This window comes from Balaenoptera musculus, chromosome 15 (genome assembly GCF_009873245.2).
Source record: "Balaenoptera musculus isolate JJ_BM4_2016_0621 chromosome 15, mBalMus1.pri.v3, whole genome shotgun sequence".
In the NCBI taxonomy this organism is placed as follows: Eukaryota; Metazoa; Chordata; class Mammalia; order Artiodactyla; family Balaenopteridae; genus Balaenoptera; species Balaenoptera musculus.
In genome coordinates this window covers 84,109,456-84,131,670 of record NC_045799.1, presented here as the reverse complement: position 1 = coordinate 84,131,670, position 22,215 = coordinate 84,109,456, and the positions used below count along the sequence as shown (strand labels likewise).

The window sequence follows — 22,215 nt, the reverse complement described above, 5'->3', positions numbered from 1 at the left end:
GGAGGAGGCCGGCCAGCGCGCGCAGTCAGCACCGGCGTGTACGCCGCCTCCTCGGCAGACAGGGCCCCCAGGAAGAAGTACGTGGTGGGTGCAGGGCGGCGTCCACCACAGCCAGGCCCTGGATCAGCAGGTTTCCTGCCAGCGTGGCCAAACAGAGTGGCAGGAGGAGGGCGAAGGGCAGCACCCGGGGCCCCAGGGGCCGCCCGGAGAAGCCCAGGATTACAAACTCCTGTGGGGCGGTCCAGTTTGACGTGGGCCAGTGGCTCGTGTCGGGGCCTGGCGGAGGATGGACGCGCAGCCTGGAGAGGAGCGTCAGGGCCTCTGCCCCGCGTTGGCCCGGAACCCTGCGCCCAGCCTTCCCTGGCCCACCCGTAGCTTCCCCTCCCGCCACCCTCCCCAGGGCTTCAGCGCTTTCTCCCCAGTTCAGTATTTTCTACCCCTCATCTCCTGCAGCCCAACATCTTCCAGGAACTGAGATGTTCGGAGCCACTGCCCACTCTCCCTTCCAGCCTCCTGTGCCCCGTGCATTCCAGGGACCCAGGTGTCTCCGTCACGCCTGTCCACCGCCCTGAAGTTCTGGCCAGACTTCACACCGGCCACACCAAGGAGCCCGGCCTCCCGGGTTCCAGCCTGTAGTGATGACAACGGTGGGGCGGGGTAGGGGCTGAACCCCAGAAGAGGGCTGAAGGGGTCCCCATTTCTGCTGGCCGACCCTGAGTAGCACTAGCGTCTCCGGCTCACAGAGGCTCCGCCTTCTTCCCCTGCACTTGGCACCCCTGGGGGAGACCACAGCTCCCAGCTCTTCGCAGATAGACTCGTGTGCTCCTCTCCTACCTACTCCAGCCTTTGTTTTCTCTCGTATTTATTTTCCATTTCTTCCTCTTGGCTGGATTCGGGACAAACCCATGGTACTCCGGGGCCTGTGCCTCTTGGGCTCAGTTACAGGGAAAAAAATGACCAGGGAAGATGGTCCCCCCCCTCCACGTTATGCTGAGCAGCCAGCCACCTTGCTGAACGAGAGCATCCTCTTCCGTGACTTCAGCCCTACATCTCTCTCACGGCCCACTCCCTTCTCTTAGCTGCATTTCCACCGACACTTCCAATCCAACCAGTTCTGAACGAAATGCATTCTTTCCACCCCAAACTTCCCCTCCTTCTGTGGGAGGAGCTTGCCGAGTGCCAAAACTGGAAACCAGGAAGGCATGGCAGGTGAGTTCCCTCTCCTGCTCCTTCAAGTACAACAGGGCACCACGTCCTGCTGGGCAAACCTACAGCCTCCAGAGGCTCGTTTCACCCATGACTCCTGCTTCCTCTTTCCTGAATGACCGCAGCAGATCCTACCTGGCCCTTCTGCTCCCAGCTGCTTCCGTCTAACCGCTTTTTCATACCACCAACAGGAACAATCCTTCTAAAGGATGGATACCAATTCTTTGCTTAACTCTCCCTTCCTTACCTTCAGGCTTAAGTCCAAAGTCCTCAGCACAGCACGATGCCCAGCTTCACATCCTGCTCGTCGGATCCCCTGGAGTTCCAATATTATCTACCTAAAAAAATGGGAAGTTCTGTTCCTCCTCCAAGGCGGAACTTACAAGCCACATCCTGGGTAAAGACTCCTGTCCCACAGGCAAGCTTCGTGTCATCCTCTCATTCCACAGTTATTATGGCAACGCCACTAAATTCAGCCTCCTGGAACCAAAGATCTGAGTCGCACTTGTTGTTCGCGGAATGACCGTAAGTGAAGGAGTTACTCAATCCTCATTTCTCCCACATATATGCCTCCTCTCAGTGTCCCTATTATGTCCCTAACCTGGGTTTCTGGCCCTGGAACCTCAGAGGCCCCGCCCCTTCACAACAGCCAATTGCCCCAACTTCTGTGGGCTCCTCCCCTAAAATGCTCCTGGGCATTTAAAATCCACGTTGCCATCAATCTCAGATGGGGTACATGCAGTCAATCATCTTCAGGGTCAATGCCCCCCCAAAAACACCCTACTAGAATCATGTTCATCTCCCCATCCAGCCATCAAAGGTCAATTGTCCTGCCATCCCCTTAATTCACTCAACAAGAGACACATTCTTCTCTCTCTCCGTACACTCTGATCCTGAAAATGTCACTCCTTCGAAAGCTAATTCAAGCTGACCTTTCCTAAGGAGCCCTATCCGGCTGGGGCCAATCACTGCTTCAAGGCACTTACACGCATAACAACATAGCGGACATCCATCGACACACGTCAAACTGCCAGGTCAGGCTGATGCTGATGCTGATGTGGACATCCCAGCATCCCTTGAGCTGTCCCTTCATAGTTAACCGGTGGTTCCTCTCCTCCTGCGCTGAGGTCATGCTATAGAATATGCACCAATAGCCGCTGCGCTGTGAACCATGAAACCCTTGACCATCCACTAGCCGGTCACGAGGCACCACTGCCTGTTTCCTTACCTGTAACATAAGAGAGTTGGACCAGATGACCTTGAAAGTTTCTTCCAGTTCTGATATTTTATGATTCTATCAAAAGTTGTGTTTGTGCTTATGCTTTTACTCCCAAGCTAAACCATTTTCAAAGGATATTTTGATGTTTTAGGAGTCCGTAAGGAAGCTGCAAGAGGTCAGTTTAATTTAGAATCAGTAAAGGAAACAGCAGATGTCGATTTATGGATCTTAGAAGGGCCTTAGGCCAGTGCACATATCAACACAGCCCTTTCTAGCTACACCTGTGGGTTTGTGCGTCTATTTTCACACAAGTGCGCAGTGCATTTTTGGATGTGTTCTGCCTCATCATTCAATTTTGGGGGGCAGTGCTCAGATAATAGGGATGTTGGGGGGCTGAGTAAGGAGGTTTGGTTTCCGGTCCTGTCTGTGATACTGCCCGAGTCACCTCTTTTCTCTGTGGCTCCCGAAAGCACCCCAAGATACAACGGTCTAGTTCCTCTGTCCTCTTGCAGCCAGGATGGCTCAGAGGCACACACCGGGTTTCCCGTCTCAGCTCTCACTGGCCAGCGGAGAGAGCTCGGAGAGAGTTTTTAACCTTTGACAGCATCAGCAGCCTCCCCGACCCCAGAGGATGGCTTTAGTGATGGAGAGAAATAATGTGGGGCAGGTGTCTGGCCCAGCACCCCCTGCTATAGGAGGTGTTACTGAATGAAAAATACCAAAATATCAAGACATGCTTAGTCCTTTCGCTTGTTTCCTGCTGCCTGTGTATTTGGTACATTCTGCCCTGGATGGAGAGTCACCTGGAGAGATCGAATAAGCAGTGGAGCGAGGAGAGGCCATGTGTGGACCAGCGTGGCAGCACTCGCCATAGGTCAGCAGCACCTCTCCTGTCTGCTCTGATTCCAAGACCCAGAACGCCGGCAAGCTGGCGCCTGTGCCTCTCTTCCCCAGCCCCTCGCCCCGGCTCTCCCACCACCGGCTCCTGTAAAGCGGTCCAGAGACGCTGCCTCTGCCTCTCGCTCTTTACCGGCACTGCCCCACAGGCCTCCACACCATTCCCTCTACACACCGATGGGAGCCAGGGAACAGCATCGAAACCACCACCACTGCGGGGCCGCTATCACTGCTATTTGTCGAGTCCTCACGAGGGGCAGGCGTGTCCCCAGTGCTCTGCAGGCACAGTATTATTTAATCTTTGCGATCCCACTACGGAGCTGTAGGCGTCATCATCACGGTTAATTTACAGGTGAGGAAGCCAAGACTTGGAGAGACTGACCCGCGGAAGGCGTCACCCAGCATCCCCCTGAATCAGGGTTTGTCCCCAGGTCTGGCTGGTTCCAAAGTCTGTGCTCTTAAGTGAGGGAGCCCGCTCTTCTCTGGGTCTCTCTCGCCTGTCGGTCCCCCCCACCCCCAAATGAGGGGAAACAGAAAGGGACTGAAGAGAGAGGAAGCAGCAGACTCAGAGGCAAAGAGGCAGGAACAGAATGAGACACATGACCAGAAACGGGAAGGGCCGCACCTGCTGAGGCGGCAGATGGGTTGTCGGTGAAGACACCTGTTGCTCGGCAGCGTCCCCAGCCCAGGTGGTTCACCAGGCTCTGGGCTGACAGAGAGACAGAAAGAAAGAGAGGGAAAGAAGGAGAGAGACAGAGATAGAGACAGGCACACACAGAGAGAGAAACAGAGAGAGAGAGAGAGAGGGAGGGATGGAGAGAGACAGAGACAGACAGAGAGAGACAAAGAGAGACAGAGAATCCCCTACGTCCCCCGAGCCTTCTGGACCTCAGACTCCCTCCTCCCAGGTTTCCTCTCTACTGCAAACGTGGATTTGAGTTGGTGAATTCTAGCACGAGCTCTGCACTCAGCCCCCGCTACCCACACCCACAAGGCGCCATCTTCTATGGGGTCCCAGGAAAAAGGAGACCAGAATGTGGAGATTCATTTAGAGGAGACATCCAGACCCCAAATTCCAGCCGAATTCAACCCTTAGCTCCTCGGTTGGCTGGGTGCATTGCCCACCCTCCGATCCTGGAGGGAACAGAGTCTTAGCAATGACTCCTGAGAAGGGAGAGATCCAGTCTGGGTTGAGGAGAAGGTGGCTTGAATTCTGGTTGGAAGAAGTGCAAGTTCCAACCATCACAACATGGACCCAGCTTACCTTTCTGGCCTCACCCTCACCTTACTGGCAAGCCGCAGAGCAACTTGCATGTGCCCTGGTCACTCCTTTCTCCCTGACCTCACGCATCCTTCTCCATGTCAGAATGTCCTTTCCCCACCTGGAAGTCTACTCATTCTTCAAGACCGAGATCAAACACCAGCTTCTCTGTGAATAAAAATAATAAAGTAGCAGTGTGGACCGTAGAAGCATAGTCTGTGGAAGCCCACAGACTCCACCACCTCATTTCCCCTCTTCTCCCATCATCTTCCAGCTTCTGTTCCCAGGGACTCTCAGTAAGAAAACAGTCACTTAATAGGTTTCCCAGGGCCCACTTAAGGGTCGGGCGGGATCCAAAGCCCCACGGCTTCATTAATAATCTTCTCCCCCCACTGTGGTACCTAAGGAACTTGATGGTCTCAGTAGGCTGGGGGCTGGAGGGGAACTTGGGACCCTGAACTGGGATATCCTGGGAGATTCTGAAACTTCTGGGCAACGGGGATAGGAAGCCACTGCCCTCAAGTGAGAAAGAGACAGTCTGCAGCAAGAGCTGGGGGTAAACTTGAACCCGGGGGAATGAACAGCACAAAGCAGGTTGGGAGACAGCTCCCTGGAGAGAAGAGAGGAAAGTTCCTGCTCTCTCCACATTTCCCCAGAGTTTGAACCAAGGGGTGACCAGGAGACTGAAGATCTCAGGAAGGACTGACTGGTGTAGTTGGTGGGGGTAAACATCCTCATCTTCATCCTCACCATCACCATCACCACCATCATCACATGTTCAGCATCAAAAGTGCTGGACAACAAAACCCAACAACACAGACTTCTGCGTTCTCATTGCCTATTTGCAGAGAAAATCATAGCATTGTAGAATATACGGTTTCCTATTCTGCTGTTCCTATTTAATATTGAATTATACACATTTTCCACGTTGCTACATATTCCTTGTAACTGTCTACTTTAAGTGTTCATTTTATTTTTTTTTAAATACCTGGTTCAAATTTCAAAGGGTAGAAAAGTATAGTCTGTCGCCAAGAACCCTGACTCCAAACTCACCCAGAGGCAACAGATTTTTATCAGGTTCGTATTTCTCCCTACAGAGATATTCTAGGTACATACACATGCATGTGTGTGTGTGTGTATGTGTGATTTGCTTTTTAATTGACAAAATATGAGCACTGTCCCCAAACTATTATGTATATGTCCTCTTTCATTTAGTAGCATATGTTGGGAATCATTCTATATTGGTAAATTTTTAGTTTACTGAACACTTAAGTAGTGTAAAGTAGCTACCAGACCCTGCTCTATGGTGATACAAAAATACGGATCCATTCAATCCTCACAATAAAGATGTGAGGATTATTATCCCCATTAAAGCATAAAGATGTGGAGTAACTTTCCCACGTTTGCACAGCTACTGAGTGGGGAGGTTGGTTTTGGACTTAGGTGTGCGCGCAAGCTTTTAGCTACTCTGCCATGCAGTCTCCGACTCTCTTGTAGGGCCTCAGCGCAACGAAGAGTGTCCTTGTTCTTTTATCGCGTTGTATCACATGCCATTTTATCATCTTGCCATAATTTATTTAACAAGTCCCTGCTGAAGGACCTTTAGGTGGTTTCTGGTCTTCGGCTATTACAATTGATACTGCAATTAACTATCCTCATCCATATGGTATTTGGCACCTAGGCAATTAATAGGTCAAAGGATCTGTGCATTTAAAATTTTTAAAGTTATTTTGTTAGTAACTGACATTTTATTCTCCATAGCTATTGTAGCGCTTTGTGCTCCCATCTGGAATACATGAAAATACCTGTTTCTCTACACCTTCACAGTGCTATTAGATTGTTTTGTCATAGATAATTTGGTAGAAATGCAGTGTCTCAGTATAATTTTAATTTGTACTTCTCTATGAGTGGTTGACCTTTTCATGTTTTTTTAAAATTTATCTATTTAATTTATTTTTAAAATTTTTGGCTGCATTGGGTCTTCGTTGCTGCATGCAGGCTTTTCTCTAGTTGCGGCAAGTGGGGGCTACTCTTCCTTGTGGTTTGCAGGCTTCTCATTGCGGTGGCTTCTCTTGTTGCGGAGCACGGGCTCTAGGCACACGGGCTTCAGTAGTTGTGGCTTGCGGCTCTAGAGCGCAGGCTCAGTAGTTGTGGCGCACGGGCTTAGTTGCTCTGCGGCATGTGGGATCTTCCCGGACCAGGGCTCGAACCCGTGTCCCCTGCGTTGGTGGGTGGATTCTTAACCACTGTGCCACCAGGGAAGTCCCTCCCCTTCCTCTTGAGAGCACACACACACCACCAGCGAAGTCCCTATAAGTAGTTTTTAACGTACATATTAAAGGAATAAAACTTTGTAACAGAAATTGTGGATCTTTTTCCTGGTTTGCTATTTGTCTTCTGATGTTGTTTACAGTGGGTTTTGTCATGGAGAATCGTGTCATTTCAATGCAGTCAGATTTATCAATATTTTCTTTTATAGCTTCTGAGTTGTGTGTCATACCTGAAAGACTGCCTATAATCAAAATGAAAACTTGTTTGCCTATGTTTTCTTCTTAAACATTTATGGTTGATTTTTAAAAAATAAAAAAATAGTTAAATGTTTAATCCATATGCAATTTATCCTATAAAATGAGGTATATGAATCCAATTTTATTTTATTTTTACCAGATGTTAGCCATCATTTAAAATATACATTACAATTGATATATAATAGACCTACAGAAAAGTGCACAAAATAATGGTAGAGTTGAGTGAATTTTCACAAAGTGATAAAATAGAACATTACCAGAATTCCAGGAACCCTCCTCATTCCCCTTCCTACCGTTGCCCTCCCTCTTCCCTAAAGGAAAACAGTATTCTGTTTTTTAGCACGTTATATTAGTTTTGCTTGTCTTTGAACTCTAAAGTACATATTCTTTTGTGTCTGACATCAAAGAAAAACTTAAAGACAAATAGTTAACTATCAGCATGCTGTTTACTTGTGTACAATGGAGACCAAAACCATGGGTTGACTTCTAAGTAACTAAAAAAAACCCACCAAAATTTTAATAAAAGAGAGAGAAAGGGGAATTCCCTAGTGGTCCAGTGGTTAGGACTCTGAGCTTCCACCACTGGGGGCCTGGGTTTGATCCTTGGTCAGGAAACTAAGATCCTGCAAGCCAGATGGCATGCCTGAAAAAAAAAATAGAGAGAGAGAAAGGAAAGAATAAATGCTACAGACAGTCTTGGAACAGTGATTCTTGTTTGCACTTTTTTTTTTCAGGTACAGCTGAAAATTAGCTGTAAATTAGCAAGGAAGTCAGAACAATCTGTCTTTAGATGGATTGATGAGTGGTATCAGAGAAAACAATTCCAGTGGCTTGTAGATTCACCAGAAAATCTTGAGAGTTTAGCTGTGGAGAATAAGGACAAGCTATCTTTCTGTAACACCTTACCTGCAATAAAAAATTACCTGGTATGCAAAGAAGCAGGAAAATATGATCCATAATGAGGTGAAAAATCAATCAGAACCAACCCAGAAACAACACAGATGATAGATTTAGTAGACAAGGACATTACAACAGTTACTATAACTGTATTCCATATGTTCATGAAGCTAGAGGAAAGATAGGACATGTTTAGGAGGAACATGGCATATATAAAAAAAGATGAAAAATGAAACTTGTATAGGAGAAAACAACCATGTCCTAGTGACAAATACACTGGATGGGATTAACAGTGGATTAGACAATGCAGAAGAGACTCGTGAACTTGAAGATATTGCCATAGAAACTATCCAAAATGAAAAGAAAAAGGAAAGAACTAAATAAATTTCAAAATGTAATAAAAATTAAATCCACAGATCCAAGAAGCTCAACAAACCCCAAGCACAAGAAATATGAAGAAAACAATGACACAGCTTTAAATCAGTGACAAAAAGAAAATATAAAAATATCTAAATAAAAAGATACATGATACACAAGTAATAAATATAGGAGTGACAGCCAACTTCCTGTCATAAACAATGCAAGGCTGAAGACAGTGGAGCAACATCTTTAAAGCACACACACAAAAATCTGTACCCAGTGAAAATACCTTTCAAAAAAGATGACAAATTTTTAAAAATGTATGGATGTAAAAAAGCTGAAAGAATTCATTACCTGCAGTAAATCTTCTAAGATGTGTTGCAATTGATGTTGGCAAAAATATCTGTAGAGCAGAAAAAGGCTTAGCCTGACAAATGTACAAAGCTTGTGAAAATATAAGTCAAACCCATAGCCAATAAATACTCAACAGTGAAAAGCTGAAAGCCTTCCCACTAAATTCTGGAACAAGACAAGGATATCCTCTCTTACCACTTCTATTCAACATTGTATTGGAAGTCTTAGCCACAACAATCAGACAAGAAAAAGAAATAAAAGGTATCCAAACTTGAAGGGAAGAGGTAAAATTGCCATTTTATGAAGATGACATGATACTCTATATAGAAAACCCTAAAGACTCCACACAAAAACTATTAGAACCAATAAATGAATTCACAAGGTAGCAGGATACAAGATTATTATACAGAAATCTGTTGCATTTCTTGATACTAACAATGAGATATCAGAAAGAGAAAGTAAAAAAAACAATCCCATTTAAAATTGCATCAAAAAACACCTAGGAATAAACCTGACCAAGGAGGTAAAAGATTTATATGCTGAGAACTATAAAACATTAATAAAGGAAATTAAAGATGATTCAAACAAATGGAAAGATATCCCATGCTCTTGGATTGAAAGAATTAATATTAATTAATTCTTGTTAAATGGCCATACTACTGAAAGCAATCTACAGATTTAATGCAATCCCTATCAAAATACCCATTACATTTTTCACAGAACTAGAACAAATATGCCTAAAATTTATATGGAACCACAAAAGACTCAGAATTTCCAAAGCAACCTTGAGGAAAAAGAACAAAGCTGGAGGCATAACCCTCCCAGACTTCAGACAGTACTACAAGACTACAGTAATCAAAACAGCATGGTATTGACATAAAAACAGACACATAGATCAGTGGAACAGACTGGAGAGCCCAGAATTAAACCCACACACCTATGGTCAATTAATCTTCAACAAAAGAGGCAAGAATATACAATAGAGAAAAGATACTCTCCTCAGCAAGTGGTATTGGGAAAGCTGGACAGCCTCATGTAAATCAATGAAGTTGGAATATTCCCTCACACCATATACAAAAATAAACTCAAAATGGTTTAAAGACCTAAAAATAAGACATGACACCATAAAACTCCTAGAGGAGAACACAGGCAAAACAGTTTCTGACATAAATCGTAGCAAGTCTCCCAAGACAAAAGAAATAAAAACAAAAATCAACAAATGGGACACAATCAAACTTAAAAGCTTTTGCACAGCAAAGGACATCATAAACAAAATGAAAAGACAACCTATGGACTGGGAGAAAATATCTGCAAAAGATACAACCATCAAGAAGTTACTTTCCAAAATATACTGACAGCTCATACAACTCAATATCAAAAACAAGCAAACAAATAATCCAATTAAAGTCTACGGTTATTAATTGCATTATTTATCAGCAGGTACTTTTTGAAAAATATTTCAACCTATCATATGTAATAAAACAGTAGTGTCAACTGTGAACTTCATCGGCTCTTCTGAACTTCATGTTCTTTGAAAATATTCTAACCTGTAGTTGCTCCTTGCTATTCATAGAGGCTAATTCTTCAATCATTTCAAACTTGGCACTGGCTTTTCAAACAAATCAATGAACTGAGCATTATTAGCAACAACTATCAACTCATCAAAAGACAAGGAAAATCCCTCAAAATCACTTGTCTTGTTTTAAAATTGACTATTGATGTTGCTATCAATGACCTCAATTTTTCAAAGACCAAAAAAACTAAAAATTTTAGAAAGTGTTTATTTTCTCTGTACATATTTTTTCAGCTGCCTCTATTAGGATTTAATTCACTCACCATTAGTAAGTGGTTTTCCTTGCTTGGCGAATAAATGGGCCACTCAGAAACTTAGTTTAGCTGCAGCCTCATTTTAACTTTTTATTTTTGTGAAGAAATTCTGGTGCTAAGTTATTCTCTTTAAAACTTTCTAATTTTTCTTACTTATGCTTCCTGTGAATTGGGAACACTGCAATGAGTGTTTAGTCCGGTAATGTCGATGTTATTGTATTTAGCATAGCCATGGTGTCATTACATAATAAACACAATACTTTGACACCTAAATCAATAACAAAATAATCTTTGCTCCACTAAGTCTTAAAAGTATTTAAAATATACTTTTCTTGTTTTACAGACTGGATCTATATCCCAGGAGCCACTGGGATATAGTAAGCATGACCACATTCCCGGAGCCACCAGCGACATAGGAAACAGGACTAGGTCCCCGGAGCCACTTGGGAAATAGGAAACATGACTATATCCTGAGCTGTTTTTTAAAAAAATGTTGCAGTACAGTGATACATATGGCACTCAAAATGCTATTGAGTTATACAGATGTTTTTTGATGGGGTTACTCCTGATAAACCCATCCTAAATTGAAATTATTGTTAAGTCGAAAATGTGTTTAATACACCCAACCTACTGAACATCATAGCTTAGTCTAGTCTACCTTAAACGGGCTCAGAACACTTACATTAGCCTACTGTTGGGCAAAATCATCTAACACAAAGCCTCTTTTATAATAAAGTGCTGAATATCTCATGTAATTGATTGAATACTATTCTGAAAGTAAAAAACAGAAGGGTTGTACGTGTCCAGAATGGTTGTAAGTGTATATTGGTTGCTTACCCTCATGACTGCAATTGCGTGGCTGACTGGAGCTGTGGCTTGCCACCACTGCCCAGTCTCACGCTGCATGTTGCTAGCCTGGGAAAAGATCAAAATTCAAAATTCTGCTGAATGTGTATTGCTTTCACACCATCGTAAAATCAGAAAATTGTAAGTCAAACCACAGTACGTCAGGGACCATTTGTAATTTACAAATAACATCTTAATTTAGGGACTTCCCTGGTGGCGCAGCAGTTAAGAATCTGCCTGCCAATGCAGGGGACACAGGTTCGATCCTTGGTCCGGGAAGATCCCACATGCCACAGAGCAACTAAGCCCGTGCACCACAACTACTGAGCCTGCGCTCTAGAGCCCGCGAGCCACAACTACTGAGCCCGGGTGCCACAACTACTGAAGCCCGTGCGCCTAGAGCCTGTGCTCCGCAACAAAGAGAAGCCACCGCAATGAGAAGCCCGCGCACCGCGACGAAGAGCAGTCCCCGCTCGCTCCAACTAGAGAAAGCCCGTGCACAGCAAAAAAGACCCAACACAGCCAAAAATAAATAAATAAATTTATTTTTTAAAAAAATCTTAATTTAAAACAGTCTAGCTTGGATTACTACCAACCTAATTCGACAGTACACAAAAACACTCCTACAATATACCTGCCCCTCCTTTGTGCTATTTTTGTCATACAAATTACATCTTATAAGCCCATCAACACAGGTTTTGTAATTTCCTTATTTGAACATATTTTTAATGGCTTATTTAAAATCTTTGTCTAGAAAATCCAACATCTGGGCTTTCTCGGGACCAGTTTCTATGAACTGCTTTTTTATTTTCTGTGTATGAGCCACACTTTTCTGTTTCTTTGCATGTCTCCCCCCCTCTTTTTTCATAAAACTGAACATTTTAAATAATATACACCTCTAGTAATCAGATTCCCTTTTCCCTCCTCAGTTTGTTTTTGTCCTTTGTTGTGCTGATTTTCTTTGACTAATTCTATAAAATCTGTATTCCCATTTTCTTTAAAAAAAACAAAAAACTCCAAACTGTTGTGCCACATGGCATGTAGGATCTTAGTTCCCTGACCAGGGATTGAACCCACACCCCTGCCTTGGAAGCTCAGAGTCCTAACCACTGGACTGCCAGGGAAGTCCCTAAAGTCTGTATTCTTTTTGTGTGAAGGCTCTGCTCAGTTATTTTAGCTTTCAGTTAATGATGGGACAGAGGTTTCCTTACATGCCTTAAACCAGTAAGTCTCCCAGGCTTTACCAAGGGGCCCCTGTGTGTTAGGACCACCTTCAAGGCCCCAGCAGTCGACAACTCTGCCTTAGCTGGCACTCCCTGCTTGCTGAGCAGCTCAAGGCCAGCCAGATGTGAGAGATTAAAGCTGTCTAAGGTTTTTCTTGGGCATATGCACAGTCCTATGCATGGGCATGATCTTCTAGATCCCTGGCAAAATACATCAGATCCTTTCAAAGCCCCACACAGGCTTCTCATTCCCGAAATTTTCCTTGTAAGTTTTGTGGCCAGCCTCTCGTTTGCCCTAACTCATATCACCTCAGATAGCTATAATGTTAATCAATGGTCACCGATTGTTTTTGACAAATGCCCAGGGGATAGACCTTTACTCTCAGAGTGAGCTCTTAATCAGGGCAAATAAAGACAATTCCTGTGAATGGAGCTTTCCAAGGCGTCGCCGTACAGGTCAAATATTGACAATGCTCTAGGGATGAGGCTTTTCAGGAGCTTCAAACCCATTTGGTCCCCTCCAGTGGCAACTAGGCTGCTGGTTTTCACAGCTACTGTGTTTCTGCGGCCATAAGTTTTCAAGGCCGCCACAAAGCTGGGGAGAGGGGGATGGAAATAGTGCAAGTTAAAGTGCCCCAAAGTTCACTGTTCTCATAGATATTCAGCCATTTTCTTGAAAAAAACTCCAAATTGTTGCAAGCCTTTGGCTAAATTCCAAAGTTCTGGAAAACTATTGATAGATTTTGACAATTTTTGCCAATGTTTTTGTTGCTTTTATAAAAGATTTTCAGAGGTCCTTATTTTTCCATTTCTGGAAGTGCTCATTCCCTCAAATTTACCCTTGATTCAATAAGTTAAAAAAATTAAAATATTTTGCTTTTGCAAAAATATTGGCAAAAAATTTTTTAAGTTTCTAAATCTGGAGTGGGCCAGTGGGGTTTCTCACACACAGCTGGTAGGACTGTAGCTTTCTGGAATGAAACGTGGTACCTGTCCCTACAAACTGGCCTCTCAAATTTCACGTTCGCCTGGTGGAGCCCTTTGGGTCAGAGACTTTATTAGATTAGAGAGGGAGCATAGTCCTCCCAGCCCGGAGCACAGAGGAAGGGCTTTTGCCAAATGGGTCAACGTGGAGAGATGCTGGGAAAACGCAACTCCACACTTTGCCACCAGAGGGTGGGGCTCTGCGCTGTTCATGGGTTAGGGGGTGGGGGAGTGGAGGCACCTCCTCCAGGGGTCCTCAGGAAGCCCCCAAGGAAGGCTCTGGAAATTTATTAACAGGGTTCATTACTCAACGTCCCCCGTCCCCCAAAACCAGAGACACATCGTGCCCTGTATGCCCACAAAAGCCAAACCACAAAACACCTTTGGCTAGTAGTTTGGCCCTGTGATCAGCAGATGCGGAATCATCTATGATAACATCTATAAATGTAACATCTACAAATATAAAAGTTGGTTAGCACACCCCTTCTTCACTTGTCCAGGCTCCACGCTCCCATCAAACATAGAAGCCCGGGACTTCCCTGGTGGCGCAGTGGTTAAGAATCAGCCTGTCAATGCAGGGGGCACAGGTTTGAGCCCTGGTCCGGGAAGATCCCACATGCCGTGGAGCAACTAAGCCCGCGCGCCACAACTACTGAGCCTGTGCTCTAGAGCCCGTGAGCCACGACTACTGAAGCCCGTGTGCTTAGAACCCATGCTCCGCAACAAGAGAAGCCACCGCAATGAGGCCCGCGCACCGCAATGAAGAGTAGCCCCCACGCAACACAACTACAGAAAGCCTGCGTGCAGCAACGAAGACCCAACGCAGCCATAAATACATAAATAAATTTATTTAAAAAAAAAAACTTTATGAAACAAACATAGCAGCCCAAGAGGATGGGGAGCCCCCTCTTGTGGGAGGTGCTACTCCTGTTCCCATTTTGCAGATGGGGAAATGGAGACCCCGCATTTGAGAAGGGAGCAGTCACATCTCAGCAGAGACTATGTTGGGGGAGGACGGGAGCCAGGTGTCTGTGCCTGCACTCTGTCCTCCATTTCACACCCATCCTCCAACACTGGACCTTACCCTGCTTCTCCAGAGTCAGGGTTGGACGGGGTCAGCCTGCTTTACTCCTGAACTGTGAATGTTCTCCAGCTGGAGGGGCCTCCTTGGGCTCCCAATTCTTCCCGACGCTTCCCAGAGGGACACCGCCACTCTCCTCAGCCCCCAGCCCAGTCCATCCCTTCCAGGGGCTCTAGAATTCTCTCCAGGGAAGAGTGACCTGGGGGTGACACAGGGGTCTCCTGGACACAGGTCCTGAGTCTGGAACTCTCACCTCCATCTCCGTCTGTCTTAGGGCTGGTCCATGGCATCAGTGAGAAGAGGGTCCACTCCTTTTGAAACTGAGAGCAGTCATCAGATCCATTAAGCTATAACTTGCTTAATAAATAATGAACTGTACTGACGTCAGCATCAAGCTTGCTTTAACTGTTGCTACAAAAAACTTGCATGTCCTCCAAGTGGCCTAAACAATAAGATGTTTGCCCAAGTTGTTTTTCAGGAACTTGAAGTCAGCAGCGTCTAGTTCGAGCTTGAGCCGGTTAAGACTGGTTGAGACCACTGACACCCCCCACCTGGGCATGCGCGAGCAGCTGATGTGTGGCCTTCTGACGTCAGAGGGTCGAGAACTCCACCCTCAGAACGTGTTGGAGCCGCCCTTCTCCTTCCATGAAGAAGCCTGTAGCTTAGCTTAGCCTGCGCAGAACTACAGTTACCTCACAGTTTTCTTATCTCCAATCACCTTTCCCCAGGTGACTCCCCACGTGGCAGCTTTATTCCGTAAATATCCTGAGCCCCTCCCCTTCAGGGAGGCGGGTTGAGAGTGGTTCTCCTGTTCTCACCTGGTGGCCTCCTGAATGAACAAACGTTTTCTTTGCTGTGCACCTCACTCCTCACTGTTTGACTTGCTGTGCCTTGGGCAAACAAAACACTCTCCCCAAGACCCTTAGCTCAGCTCCTGCTTTCCCCAGACTCAAGGGAGCTACGCTGGGACCCTCTGCTGCAGGGCTGGCGCCTGGACAAAGGTCTCCTCAAACAACAGAACACAAAGAAACTATAAGGGACTAAAAATAACTGCAGGCATGCGCAAATGGGGCAAATTAGGAACAATGAGATACAAAAAGCTCACAAACCAACTGCCATTTCTGAGGTGCCTGAAGCAAAATCAGGGCATGATCCCTGCACCACCAAGGGGGTGGGCAGACCACCTAAGCCGCCGCCTCTCCGGCAGACCCACCGATCCTCCCCCACCCTCATCCCATTTCAGGAACCAGCCCACCTTCCTTGGAGAGCAAGCAAGGGCACCGGTTACTTGTTTTCACTCCCTCGTGCTGCAGCGTGAATCCCGATAAAGCTTTCCCTGAATTCCTCTTTTGGCGTCTTAAAAATTTCTGTTGATTAAAGGGTCCAAGGACCCGGGTCGGCATCACAAGGGTCACCAGCAAAAGCTCATTAACAATTCCTGGGAAATAAAAATAGAATCTGGGTAATAAAATAAAGCCTAACTTTTTTTCCCCTCTGTGCTTAGTCTAGTTTCACTTGCTCACAGGGTGCTGCGGGCAGAGGCCTGGCACCTGGCCCTTCAGACCAGAGTTCCCAGTGTAAAAGAGTGCAATCTGGAGCCGTGAGCAGCACAGCTGCGACCACCCCTCCCCCCATCCCGCCACTGCAAGAACCCTACAAAGCAGCCCCTACCCTGGCCTTTCAGCTTCTTGGTGAGGGCAGGTACCCTAGACCCCGAGCTCACACCTCTCCATTCTTTGGTCAAAGAATAAAGCTTTTCTGTGCTTCTGAACGGAACTTTAGTCTCCTTTTCTTGGCTCCAGCGGACACCGGGCAGAAGGACTCTCGTTGGGGACCAACTCGGGTGGGTGGGTAAAACCAGGGATCCCGGGGGCAGGTCCTGTGGAGGAAGAACCCTTGTGGGTCGCCCTCGTGTGGCTTCAGGGGCCCCTCCCCCTCCCCCTGCCCCCAGAATTTGCAGGCACAGGCCAGGCTCTCAAGGGAGGGCGAGGTGGTCGTGCGCCAGGCTCTACACGAGAGGGCGAGGTGGTCGTGCGCCAGGCTCTGCACGGGAGGGCGAGGTGGTCGTGCGCCAGGCTCTGCACGGGAGGGCGAGGTGGTCGTGCGCCAGGCTCTGCACGGGAGGGCGAGGTGGTCGTGCGCCAGGCTCTCACGGGAGGGCGAGGTGGTCGTGCGCCAGGCTCTACACGGGAGGGCGAGGTGGTCGTGCGCCAGGCTCTACACGGGAGGGCGAGGTGGTCGTGCGCCAGGCTCTGCACGGGAGGGCGAGGTGGTCGTGCGCCAGGCTCTGCACGGGAGGGCGAGGTGGTCGTGCGAATGAACTGGCTGCCCCACCCACGGCGCCCGCCACGCAGACCGAGTCTGCAGGTCCCAGCATATCCCCGGCCGCCGCCTTCCATCCGTACCCGCCCCCGGGGCTCAGCCCGAGGGAACCTGAGCTCAGAACCCCTGGTCGGGACCCAAGCGCTCAGAGCCGGGGACCCAGACCCGAACCCCTCAAACATTTCTGAGGAAGACGAACCCGGGCCCCGGGCAGCGGCAGCCCAGAGGCCCCAACACCAGGGGGCCCACAGCCCAGCACTCAGAGCCTGGGACGAGGAGGAGGAGGAGACCAGAATGGGGAGCCCGGCTAAAACCTCTGCTCCCCAGCCTGGGTAGCCCTGGGGACAAAAATCAGCCCCTGGAACCCAGAGGCCATCCTTCAAACCACATCAAACGTCCCTGGTCTTCAGACGGTCCCTCCCTATCACCTCCCTGAGACCCTTGCTCCCTTCACAGCAGTAATTGTTTTCCATCAAAGTGTTGTCTGTCTCCTCATTAGACTAGTAGCCCACAGGGCGCTTATGACTGGGGGTGTCCCCAGGTCCCCACACAGAGCGGCCCCGTTCCGGGAGGAAAGAACACGAGTTGGCGGTGCAGTTCCAAGCGCTGCCGCCAGAGGGCAGGGCTGCCCGCACGTTCCCCGGGCACGCGGCGCTCCCGCTGCAGCCGGCTTCCCCGCGTGGACCGGGTTGTCCACGGAGAATCCTGCGCTCTCCTGCCGGGCGCGACGGGCGAGGGTGCTCTCCGCTCAGGAGCCGAGCCGTGGAAGGGGGCGGTCGTGGTCTCACTGTTGGGTGTGCGGCTTTCCCGTGAAGGCCCTGTCTTAACTCGGGTCCTTCACCTGTGCCACCACCGCCAAGCGCAGAGCCGCTTTCTCTTCCATCTTAGGCTGGGGCGAGTGTCCGTGCAGGGTTTGAGGGGGTCCTGACGTCTCACTGCTCTCCACTCAGTTTATCCAGCCCTCCTGTTATCAGCCTCACTCCTCATCCCCGCCCACTAGGTCCTTGGGTCCCCCAACCCCTGAGCCCTCTCCTCTGCTCTTAACTTCTGCAGGAACTTACGCTCCCGTCCTGTTTGCTCGGCTCAGGCAATGCCCATCAGCACATCCTTGTTCTTCTAACATGGTGTGGACCTCTCTCTTCTGCTTTCAACTCTCCCCCCCCCCGGCCCCGCCCCCGGCCGAAGGGAGAGGCACGTGGGATCCTTGTTCCCCGACCAGGGACCAAACCTGCGCCCCTTGCAGTGGAAGCATGGCGTCAACCACTGGACCACCAGAGAAGTTCCTTCTTTCAACTCTTTTTATGTTCCCTTTATCCTTGGGGTTTAACCCTCTTTAAAAAATAATAAATTCCGTGTTGCCGGTTTTCAGGCCGAGTGGAGATAAGCCTGTCACAGGCTGGTTGGTAGGTTTGGGGGAAGGTTAGATGCTGCATCCTGCAGATTCTGCGGGCAAATGATTGTAGTTTTGGCACCATTCTCTGGAGGTGGTGGGATGAAGTAGAAAGATCAAAGATACCCAAGCTGACACATACACTTACTTATGCAGGAAGTGAATAGAACAACTCAGATTTGGGGGCTTGTGAAAGGGCAGTTCACACTGCTCTCCTCCCGTCCGAAGTTTGTAATTCACTGGGAGACACACACAGGAGTCAGACACACAGACGTGAATATATCAGCTTTATTAAGAATAACTCTGAATTGGAGGAATGATCTAGATCTGGGGCCATGTGGGTTGCCCAATACTTTGTACCTGCCAGTCACAGGTGAACTGGAAAGCCACAGGTGCCTTCTGTGAGGGAAAGAAGGACCTAAGGACAGGTTGCCCTGGAGAGACCGGGTGGGGTCTGCACAACGTACCCAGCACCTCCTCCAAACTCACAAATACTGTGAGTCCAGGTGAGCAGGGGGCGAAGGCGGTGGAGAGACCTTCTGTACTTCCTCAGAGGCGTGAAAATCCCTTTCTGGAAACATGAGGAGAGACAGATGTTGCCAGTGGCATAAGATTGTTCCAGATCCCAATTTATATCCCAGTGGTGAAACCCATTTTTGGAAATAAAACAACAGAACACTTGGCATGTCCTCCTCAGATAATTGGGCATCATGCATCCCAAATATGGACAATGGAAATTATGGATAGCACATAGTACCACTTTAGTGAAAAAAGGCATAGATAGCTGAAGCCACAACTACATTGAAGAGCTGCAGGCCACTGACCTGAAAGTCATTGATTGTGTGCAGCAGTGAGCTCAGGGGGAAGAGGGAGTTGTCTTTTCTGAGAAGCAGAAGGTACACATCACAGTGGTATCTTTAGATCGGCCAGAGTAGGATTACGTACACTGTGAAAATTGGCAAACACTACCAGTCAGGGTTCCGTTCACTCAGAGAGCCGGTTGTTGACACTCAACATCACACCACTGCCTTGCTGCCCCTCAGCTTTACCAGCCTCGGGTGCCACCTTCCCCCACACAAAGCAGTTTCCCCACTCCTGACCAAACCCCAAACCTGTTTCCCCTTCCTCTTTTTTTTTTTTAATTTACTAATTTATTTACTTTTGGCTGCGTTGGGTCTTTGTTGCTGCGCGCGGGCTTTCTCTAGTTGCGGCAAGCAGGGGCTACTCTTCGTTGCGGTGCACAGGCTTCTCATTGCAGTGGCTTCTCTTGTTGCGGAGCACGGGCTCTAGGCGCACGGGCTCAGTAGTTATGGCACACAGGCTCAGTAGTTGTGGCGCACGGGCTTAGTTGCTCTACGGCATGTGGGATCTTCCCGGACCAGGGCTCGAACCCGTGTCCTCTGCATTGGCAGGCGGATTCTTAACCACTGTGCCACCAGGGAAGTCCCTCCCCTTCCTCTTGAGAGCACACACACACACACACACCCCAAGCAGGTTCTAGAACACATCATTCAGGCAGAAGGGATTGCAAATCAGTCATCCATCGGCAGTCGACACTAGTACCTGCTTCTCCCTCTGGAGGGACACCCATGGCCTGGCCTCTGTGGGGAGTGGCTTGTGGATTCCTTCCCCCAGGCTCCACGCTGGATGAGGTCCTCAGGGCTGGTGCCTCCAACCACAAATGAAGCTTTTGAGGTGCATTTGTCAGCAAATCTGAGTCTTGCAGCAGATTAAAACCAGACTAGAAGAAAAGAGTATCTGTCATGGATCTGCCTCTTCCTTACCCGTGCAAAATTAATATTTCATCTGAATCTCGTTTTTCCCTGAATTAAACATGATGCCTAACTCAACTGACTCAGCCCTGAATTCTACACCATGTGACATCTTATTCAGCCTTCAGTTGCTGGATCCTACTCTGTTGTATACTCACCAGAACAGCTCTGTGCCCGGCAACTTGGGGCTGAGGTTTTCTATGTGATTAAGCCATCGTTCTCACAATTATCTGCCTTAGACAGTGATTGATTTGGCTAATTCATTTGGCTAATATCTCGTTTAAGATCTTTTCATCTATGTTCATGAAAGATATTGGACTGAAAATTGTTCCTTTCTCAAAATTTACTTCTTGGGGTTTGCAACAAGGCTATTCTGGCTTCCAAACACAGGTTTTGTATTCTCTGGAATTTATTTAAGATTGCCATTAATATTGTCCTAAAGTGTTCAGAAGGATTTACTAATGAGGTCATCTGAGCCTTTAGATTTGGTGGGAAAATTTTAAACTACAGATGAAATTTGTAAATTTTTACAAATTAAAAAATTTTTTAAACTTACAGTTTCAGTAAGTAGTGTCTTCCAGAAAGCTGTCCATTTTATCAAATGTATCGGCACAGAATTTTCATATCTTCTTCTTGACTCTGGAATGATGTCTCACTTTATTCCTTTCCTGATGGATTGAGGCGAGGACAGAGACAGGCACTGCAGACAGTGGAAAAGCACAGGCAAAGTCCAGGCACAGAGGATGGACCAGCCGCTGGACACCCTTGTCTGTCTGGAGATTTGGGGCACATGCCCCAAAGATATAAAGGGTCCCAACACCAGGACCTGCAGTTACTGGATGGGCATTCTGCCGGCAGAAGGAGCTGCCATTTGACTGGATGGTTCGGTCAGCCTGGGGTCCCAGAGACAACCTGAGTCACGCTGTTTTGAAGATGGGGGCAGGGCAACCATCACACCTTCTGGAGGCTTCCCTGCACCATTTGGGCCCCATTTCTTGCTGCCCAATATCTGTTAGGCATGCTCACTCCAGGCCCCTGGTGCACCCGCACCCCCGCCAGCTGTACCCCTACCCTCGTGAGCTAGTTTATAATGACCAGTCACGCCCACTCATCTTGCCTTTTATGCCAGCCCGGCTGTCTGCACGTCCTCCCTCTCTGGTCTCCAGCTCTGCCCCTGCCCCTTTTCTTGATGCCCATGCACCCATCCTGCCCCCCCACCTGACGACAGATGTCACGGTGGGCCATCTCCTCTGGCTTAGATGGAGTAGGGACCTCTCCAGACAATGGTTGGGACCCTCAGAGCCGCAGCACAGCTGGGCGTGCCTGTGCTGCTGTAGGGCCTAGATGGCCCCACGGCCTGCACCCAACATTGGACCCCAGAACATAGAACAGAGCTGACGAGGAATCTGTCATTTCTTTAACCTCAAAACTTAATTTTAGCAAGTGTCCTCCTTCATGATGACCCACTGTGCAGCAGAACCACACTGACCCCATGTTGTCAGCTCCATCTCGGGCCCGCAGTCCCCCCCCTCCCCTCTCCCCGGCCTGAGCTTTAGCCCACTCACAAGGAATGCACCCCCGCCAGGTAAGCTCCATGTTTACCCTTGCCTTCATCTGATATGAAAACTGGAAGAATGCCTTTTGCTGGCACAGATGGTTAATGGTCATGAGATCCCCAAGGGGGGAGAAACCCCCATTTCCCGTCAGTGCCGCCACGCATCTCCCCTGGTTGTCAGATTCTAATTTTAGCTTTGGCCCCTGTAAATCCCCCTGTACCCCTTTCAACAGCACAGAGTTTAGCAGCAAATGCCTCTGGATAATCGTCTGCCTGATCTTGCCTGTAGGTAAGTTACCCACAACGAACGTCATAATTGTACTTTATGGGGTTGCCTGCTTCGTTTTCGGTCTTAAAGTTTCTTCTCAGTTTGGGGGATATTATTCAATATTTGTGCTGCCCAACACCCATCTGTGTGTGTTATCTTCAATTTTCAGCATTAGGACACTTATAAGGACTCAGCATTTTTAAACAGTCCCATGTGATCATCATT

At 47.8% G+C, this 22,215-nt stretch overlaps 1 long non-coding RNA gene across 2 annotated transcripts; it reads right to left on the bottom strand.

Moving 5' to 3' along the window:
- Positions 1-411: 411 nt before the first annotated feature.
- Positions 412-15,184, bottom strand: LOC118881309. 2 transcript variants are annotated; one of them, XR_005016497.1, is made up of 5 exons: positions 14,883-15,184; positions 4,587-4,751; positions 2,193-2,434; positions 1,454-1,540; positions 412-630 (listed from the first exon to the last, which is right to left on the bottom strand). It is a non-coding gene; the product is annotated as an uncharacterized LOC118881309 (long non-coding RNA). The 2 variants fall into 2 exon arrangements; XR_005016496.1 differs by having other exon boundaries at positions 4,607-4,751.
- Between the last annotated feature and the right edge of the window lie 7,031 nt (positions 15,185-22,215).